The sequence below is a fragment of the Tupaia chinensis genome, unplaced genomic scaffold, assembly GCF_000334495.1.
Source record: "Tupaia chinensis unplaced genomic scaffold, TupChi_1.0 Scaffold000001_1, whole genome shotgun sequence".
Taxonomy (NCBI): domain Eukaryota; kingdom Metazoa; phylum Chordata; class Mammalia; order Scandentia; family Tupaiidae; genus Tupaia; species Tupaia belangeri.
Genome location: NW_006159427.1, coordinates 5,300,071 through 5,309,080, shown reverse-complemented (window position 1 = coordinate 5,309,080; position 9,010 = coordinate 5,300,071).

Below are 9,010 nucleotides of genomic sequence, written 5' to 3'. Positions count from 1 at the left end.
GATATGCAGGTAATTGTGCTGGAAAGAGAAATGTAATACACTGTAAAGATATATGTGATTCAAAGTAATATTTAAAAAGATTATAGGGACCAGAATTGGACTAATGGCTATGCCACTGGGCTCCCATGTAGTTGACTGCAGTTTGAGTCCCAGAGCTAGTGGTTTAAACTCACGCGATGCACGTGTGTGTGCGTGCCCAAGATCCCGAGAGGAGAACGGAGGAGAAGGGATTGTGGCATGGCCATCCCCCCAGGAGGTGATTTCTCACTTTCTGTCTCTCTGTCTCTGTCTGTCTGGCGAGTGCATGTACCCTATAGCAAAAACCTCTCAAAAAAAAAAAGATTATGATAATAATTTAAAACAAAAAACAGTACATGTCTCTATACTGCCATACTGAGAGTTCAGTTTTCACTGTAATTAAACCGATCACATGATGAGTATTTTTGTTTGATTTTTGGCAATTTCAGCCCATTGGCTACAAGAGAAGATTCTGTAGGACCCTACAGAATTAGAAACTCTAAGGTCACTTATGTGGCACTTGAGCTAAGAAATCAAACCTTAGCTTATCCTTTTCTTTCTTTATTTTGTCTAATGATGCTAAAAGCAACCAATCAACATCATTCATTCCTTGTGTTTTCACAAATGTTTGAAAGTATTGTACAAAATGTCACTAAATTGCTTGCCTCTTATTAAGAGGTAAAGTGTTAAATGCATTTATTTATAGACTATCAGTGTTCTCTGTACTATTAGAAGTAGGGTCCTTAGCATTTTTAGGTCTAATCAGATTAGAGAGCCAATTCCAGAAACCCCAAAACCAAGTTAAAGGAATTCATCCTTAAAATTCTGTTCTTGGTCCAGCCTTGTGGCACTGTTGGTGGCAAACTGAACTGTATGTACTGCAGGGTGCCACGTGGCTGACCATTGGTTTAGATCCCCAAGTCAACCTAAAAATATGCCAGGTGCATGCATGAGTGCCCCAAGATCCTGATGAGCTGGAGGGCTGGGAAAAGAGGGATTGCAATGTGTTAAGACCCAGTAAGGGTGCCTCTCTCTTTCTCTCTCATATATACACACAACCATGAATAAAATGTTTAAAAAAACTTAAAAAAAAAAGGGGGGGGGTAGTCAGCAAGTGGTGTGGAGGTTAAGGCCACAGAGCTGATTCTGTGTTCAAATCCCAGATCCAGAGACTCGAAAAAATAGGTCAGGTATGTGTATATGCATACCCAAAATTCCAAGAGGCGTATGGAGGAGAAGGGAATGAAGCATGGCCATCTTCCTGGGGGGTGATTTTTCACTTTTTTTTTTCTCTCTCTCTGGCAACTGAATGTACCCTATAGAAAAAACTGGAAAAAAAATTCTGTTCTTTTAGAATAATTCCTCACATAAAAATCTGTATTAGGGTTCTTTAGAGGTACAGAACCAATAGGATACATGCATAGATTTATGAGAAGTTATTTATTAGAATTCACTCACATGATTATGGCAGCTAAGTATTCCGCAACAGGCTGTCTGCAAACTGAAGACTCTGAGATGCTGGGAGCAGGGATCAGTCCAACTCCAAAAGCCTCTGAAGTTCGGAAGCTAATGGTGCACGTCTTGGTCAGCTGCCAAAGGCTGAGAACAGAAGGGGGTAGGGAGGGCTGATATCAGTCCTGGAGTCCAAAGGCAGGCAAGCCTGGAGCTCTGCAGGTCAGCCGAAGTTCTCTAACCCACACTCCAAGAAAGACCGATCCACCATCTTATTTGTTCTCTTTGACCCCAGCCAATTTGATGGTGCTCATCCACAGAGAAGGAGAAGGTGGATTGTTCCCCACCTAGTCCATTCAGACTCACACACGAATCTCCTCTGGAAACCCACAAGACACACACACGGAATACTACTTAGCCAAGTTCTAGATATTCATTAGTCCAATCAAGGTGGCATCCAAAGTTAACCATCACAGCCCACATGGCTAAAACTGTAAAGTCTCTAGGATTATAGACTAACTGTGACACCTGAAGGTGCTGGATTCCCACATGGCCAACTGCAGTGCGAGTCTCAGACCTGGCAGCTTGCTTTCTCATTTCTTCTGTATCTCTCTGGTGAGCACACACGCCTGTAGCAAATTTTAAAAAATTAATAATGATAAATAGAAAAAAATTAAATTCTTGCTTTGTAGAGGTTGGCATGTTGATTGTATTGGGTCACTGGAAAAGTCATGATGTATTTTTATTTTTTTTTTGGGGGGGAGAGGTTTTTGCTATAGGGCACATGCACTTGCCAGAAAGACAGAGACAGAGAGACAGAAAGCAAGAAATCACCCCCAGGGGTATAGTAACGCCGCAATCCCTTCTCTTCCACTCTCCTCTCGGGATCTTGGGCACGCACACACACATGTCCAGTGTGAATTTAAGCTACCCGGTCCAGGACTCGAACTGTGGTCGACTACATGGGAGTCCAGTGACACGGCCATTACGCCAACTGCTGGTCTCGTATTTTTCTATGTTTTTCTATGCAAAAATGCATCTTGGCTTTTCCAATGACCCAATGAAAGGTCTCTTAAGCCTTTCTCCCTTTTTCTTCTCTTCCCAAACATTTCAGTTCAACAGTACAGGGACAAAAACAGGCAGCTACAGCAGCCCAGAGTGGTGGTGCAGCCTGGATGAAATGAGAAGGCATGCCCTGCTGGAGTATGAGTGAGAGACTCCCTTAAAGGTGCAGCATAGAATGAGGTGTCAAAGGCTATCCCGGATCAGGAGGAATCTACACAGGAATGGAGGGATAGCCCAGAATGGGCTTTCAGAACCTGAGGAGGGTGGATTATCTGCCTGAAAGTGTGGTCTGGCCCAGCTTATCTGAGAAAGGATGGGGTGAAGGGTGAAGGGGGTATTCACTTGGGGAGAGCAGCAGTGGAGGCAACCTGATGAAAGCTATTGGAGTCTAAGTGGAGGTGAGGAAGGCATCTGCAGAGGGGCAGGGATGCGAGACTGCTTACATCAAACAAACTGAACGAATAAGCAAGTACACTGAGGATGCAGGGAGCCAGGTTACTGCCAGAAAACGTAGTTACCAATACAGAGAGAAAAAGAAACTGGAATGAACCGCTAGTGGGACTGGAATTGGAAATATGGCTAAGAATTGCAGAAATGCAGGTTGATGTACTCATATACATCTGTCTCCCTGTCCCACTCATGGTGGTGCATATGAGCTTGTGACAATCTCAAAAGCAAATCCGCACACCTGCCACTAGTGCCCAGAGCTTGGCTTCTGTGTAGCATTCTCCCCCTAAAAAGACTCTCGGGAGAGTGACTGCTCCCAGCCCTGGGGCAGAGAAAATACAAAATGAGCTTGGAACATCTTGTGCCAGAAAGTAAGGTGTTCACAAAACAAACAAACAAAAAAACAGGGACAGGTCACGGAGTCAGATGCAATGGCCACCATGGCCAATTTGGGGGCATGTCTGAGCACTGCAATAATCAGCTTTCTCTTCTCCCCATTTTTTGTTTGTTGTTTGGTTTCTGTTCTATTTATTTATCAATGTAGCAACACGGAAGAATAAGAAAATCATTCTTTGTCAATCTCTTAATATTTTATTTAAAAAATAATCAACAAATACTAAATCTAGTGTGTGAAATTTTGAGGAGTAACCAGATACTTAGAATATCACAAGTAACTACAAGCTACTTATGAAATACAAAGCGTAAGTAGTGACTTTACTATGGATGAACCTGGCAGATGTTAATGAAATCATCTAAGTGGCCAGCAATGGGACTGAGTTAGAGTATGTGCCTCCAGACACGCTGCACCAGGAAGGACGTGGGCATCCCCATGGGACACTCCTATTCAAATGGCACAACCCGAATGTAATCATGAGGAAGCATCTTATGAACCAAGTGGAGAGAACATCTACAAGATAATTGGCTTACGCTCTTCAAAAATGACATAAATATGAAAACCAAAGAAAGTCTCAGGAACTATTCCAGAATAAACAACACTAAAGAAATGGAACACTTGGCCACAATATATCATCTTAGACATAAAGGACATTGAGTCAACTGGCTGAGTAAGGTCTGCAGGTTAGATACCAATACAGAACCACTTGAAATTTCTTGATTTTGCAAATTATCCTAGTTATGTAAGGTAAATTCTTGTTTTTAGGAAATGCACACTAAAGCATTTTAGAAATAGTCATATCATGTCTGCAACTAACAAATGGTTCAGAAAAATCTATATCACATACCTGTTTATCTAGAAATGTATATATTATCTAAAAAGAGAAAGGGGAGAAAGGATAAAGCCAGTGTAATAAAATATTAACATTTGGGGAATGGTACCCAGGAATTCCTTTGCACTATTCTTGCAGTTTTTTCCATATGTCTGAAATTGTCAAAATCAAACATTTATAAAAGAAAACAAATGTTAAGGTATTTATAAATGATGAGCCACTGAATAAGCCATGAATCCATAATGAACATATAAATGAATAAATTGGAAGTCTGATGAGGTTCAGAGATATTTACATTGTTACCTCCACACAAAATACTAGGTAATTACAAAGTAAAAAAGTAACGTTACATATTAGAAATCCAGCAGATACCACACGTACAGATATTAACATCAATAATAGGACAGATCAGAACCAGAGGTCATGTTAGGAAGCAATGAGAAGATTGCAGGATCACTTCTATGATACTCTTGCCAAACAAATGTATGATTCTGAACTAATCATAATGAAACATCAGATAAATCCAAGACAAAGGACATTCTTCATTACTGGACTTTTAAAATATTTGCCAGAGGATATGTATACTTGCCTGAGAAAGACAGGGGGTGGATAGCGAGAAAGCATCTCTGTGGGGGACGGTCAATCTGCAATCCCTTCTCCATATCTCCCTCCTTTTGGGGTTCTGGGCAAACACGCACACATGCCCAGCACGTTTTTCAAGTCACTGATCTAGGACTCAAACTGTGTAGTCGCCCATGTGGGATCCAGCTGCCTTCACAACAACACTAACTGGCCTGATATTGGCCTTTAATCTTCAAAAGATGTAAAGTCATGATGGTCAAGGAAAGGCAGGAACTGTTCCAGACTGAAGGAGTTAAAATGACAACAGGATCCAGGAAGTGGCATGGTGGTTACGGCACTGGACTCCCACATGGTGACCACATTTTAAGTCCCAGACCTGATGGCTTGACAATCACACCAGGCATAATGTGTGTGGATGCCCAAAATCCCAGAAGGAGAAGGGATTGTGGCATGACCGTCCATCCTGGAGAGTGATTCTCACTCTCCTTCTCACTCTCCTCTCTGGTGAGCACAACCGCCCTATGGCAAAACCTTAAAAAAAAAAAAAAGGCATACTGGCGGAGACCAGCCAACACAGGCAGAGTCTAAAAGAGCTCTCACGTCTAAGCAAGGCTTGGGTGAGAAGAGCCATAGGCAAGCCCACAGCTGTGAGCTCAGGCTTTCAAACTGTGTTTGCTGTATTTCTCTGTCATGGGCTTTACTGTCATTATGGTACCCCGATACTCTGTAAGAGCAAAATAACACCCCAGCCTTACTGTAACTTTTACAGTAAAACCAACTACTAATCCTAAAAGAATGCGGACTCCTAAAGCGGTGGCAAATGGGAGTTGAGACTCATCCCACCTGCCTGGAAAATAACAAAGAATGCTGAAGCTCCTCTCAGAGCCACATGTACACAATAACTTTTAGGACAGTCATTAAGCTGCTCACAAGACCACATTCCTTTCCCATGCAGACATTAGGTTTACCCTCTTAGCTGTAGATTACCCCAAAGATAATATAGATGTTCCACTGTTTTTTACTTAAACAAATAAGATTTCTGTTTAGGCCTGGGACTGAAGTTATCAAGCTTGCTGAAAACCCCCACACCCAAAAGACTCTACCTGGTAATAAAGATCTAAGAAGACAAATGGACTCTCTCGCCCGAAGGACTGGGGCTGTTTATACCTGATCAAACAGAACAGACAACATGTTTTATGACTGTTATTCCCAAGTTTTGAATATCCTATTTGTTACCCTGAGGACTGTAACTGTTTATACCTGATCAAACAGAACAAACATGTTTTTGTTATTGTCATGTTTTGAATACCGTTTTTTACAGTAAAATCTTTCTTTCCCCTCACCCCTCCTGCTTCTATAAAACATCCCTCAATAAATACATATGTTTGATAGCCACTGAGGCTGCAGTCTTGAGCTTGCTCTGACTGTAGTCAGCTGAGAACATGCTGAAGAGCATTGAGGTCTCAGTCTGATTCCTTCTCGCCTGCGTCGCCTTCCTGTGTATGAGCCTCAACTACCCTGGCTGGAGCAGGTCTCCGGCAGCATACAACAAAATACAACCTATACACCCTTTTGCTGTAAAGCAAGGGTCCCAAACCCTAGGCCACGGTGCCAGTCCATGGCCTATTAGGAACCAGACCACACAGCAGAGGTGAGCAGCAGGCGAGTAAGCGAAACTTCATGTTTGACAGCTACTGCCCACCTCTCTCATTACTGCCTGAGCTCCACCCCCAGTGGCATTAGATTCTCACAGGAGCTGCCAGAAGAGACCATCTAGGGAAAAAAGCAGGGCTCCCACTGATTCTGCATTATAGTGAGTTACATAATAAATTCATTATATATTACAATGTAGTAACAATAGAAACAAAGTGTACAATGAATAAAACATGTTTGGGGACCAGCAGATGGCTCTTTTCCTCTGTCACTGAACTCAGGACACGGCCAACCGCAGCTCAAGTCCTGGACCTGGTAGCTCGAAATTCATAACAGGCACATGTGCATGTATGGTCAAAATCCTGAGAGGAAAATGGCGAAGAAGGGACTGTGGTGTCATCCCCCCCCCGGGGGGGGGTGATTCTTGTGTCCATCTGTCTCTGTCTCTTCAGTAATCTCTTCAGTGAGTGCATATGACCTATAGCAAAAATCTCCAAAAAAAAAAAGTAACATGTTTCAATCATTCTGAAACCCTTCATCCCTGTCTGTGAAAAAATTGTCTTTCTGGGTCTGGGAGGTGGCATGGTGGTTAAAGGTACTGGTTGACCCAAATGGTCAACCATGGTTTAAGTTCTGGACCTGGTGGCTTCCTTTCTCATTCTCTCTCATCAAATTGGAAAATAATAATAAAATTAAAATAAAATTTAAAACTGTGTTCCACAAAACCAGTCCCTGGTGCCAAAAAATGTTGGGGACTGCTGCTGTAAAGGACACTATAGGTAAGTAGCAAAACCTGAAAAGAATCTTCTGAAGAGTAAATGATCAAATGTAATAGTGTTGATTTTCTGATTATGCAGTTTGAATTATAGTCATGTTGAATGTCCTGATTTATTGAAAACACACATGAAAGTGATGAGGGATGATAGCTTAATGTCAGCAATTCATTCCAAATGGTTCAAAGAGAAAAATTCTTTGTACTAAAACTCAGAACTTTTATCTAATTTTAAGGCTATTTCTAAAAAGGTACTTATAATAGAAAAAGTGAAACGTCTTAGGCCTCCATTTCTCCATGAGGAAGTATGTATAAACCAGTGCTTAAAATTAAAATTATGTAATTTTGATGGCAACACACCTGTGCTATATCCAAATATCTACTGGCAATGGAGACAGTAACAGTACATCAAAATCATGTTTGTTGAGCTGGAGATATTCAAAGATCCTGTATGGACTTCTGCTCCATCTCTTTTTTTTGTACCAACTCCTTGTTTGGGGTATCATCACTCAGGCTCCTAGCCCACATCTCTTCTTCCACAAGTACATACTTGTGGTCAGGTCCCAGATTTAAATTACATTTTGCAGGGGCCAGCAGGTAGCACGGTGGTTAAGACACTGGACTTTCACGTGGACGGCAATGGTTCAAGTCCCAAACCTGGTGGCTTGCTTTATCTCTCTCTCTCTGGTAAGCGCACATACCCTATAGCAAATTGAAAAATAATATAAAATTAAATAAATTACATTTTGCTTCAGTGAACTTGTTATAAAATACTCAGTGAAATAATATGTTTGGAAACATGGAACAAATGCAGTTAGCATTTTGCAAAAAACAGTAGTAAAGCTGTATTTATTTATTTATTTGTCTGGAAACAGTCACTGTTTATTTACTTACCAGATTGCAAAATAATCATGGTGGGTACCTTGTGCATCCTAATCCTAATAAGTCTGTCTGGTCTTCTGTTGTCAGCATCTTCGCCTGCTACAAAATGGGTGGTCTTTTTCTTCATTCCACCTCGTGGAGAAGATAATTTGAAGTGGCACAGGAAGTTATTTGCTTCTTTGAAGCATTTTCCAACAGATCTTCCATGCAGATGATGCCAAATTTACCAAGAGATTGAACAATGAGAGTTATCTGTCAAAACAATTCACTTATTGATTTTGCCATAACCACGCTTGTAGATTAAGTCATTTACTGACTTCAGGTTTGGGTACCCCCATGCAATATATGGTTCCACAATTCTCAGCACATTGAGGCCTGTTGAGGCTAACAAGGTGCCACTGAAGATCTGACGAAGACGAAGAAACTACAACACCTTTTGAACCTCACTCCAATGACACCTCTGATCGTGATGACAAACACCAATTTGGGTTCTCCAGGTTCATAGAAGTTGCCAGCTTTTGTTGCCATCCTGGCCATGTTCTGTATATTTGCCTATATTCCTTACAATAGTGCCTAGCTTTTTCATAAAAAAGGTTCCTCTTTGCCTTTCTTTTTTTTTTTAGAGGTTTTTGTATAGGGTGTGTGCACTAGCCAGAAAGACAGAGAGGGACAAAGAGACAGAAAGCGAGAAATCACCCCCCAGAGAGGATACCCATGCCACAATCCCTTCTCCTCCCTTCTCCTCTCACCATCACGGGCATGCACACACATGCACCCAGCCTGAATTTAAGCCACCGGGTCCAGGACTCAAACCATAGTCGACAACATAGGAGTACAGCGACATAGCCATTACACCAACTGCAGGTCCCTCTCCTTGCCTTTCAAAGTATCTTTTTTTTTTTTTTTTTTTTGT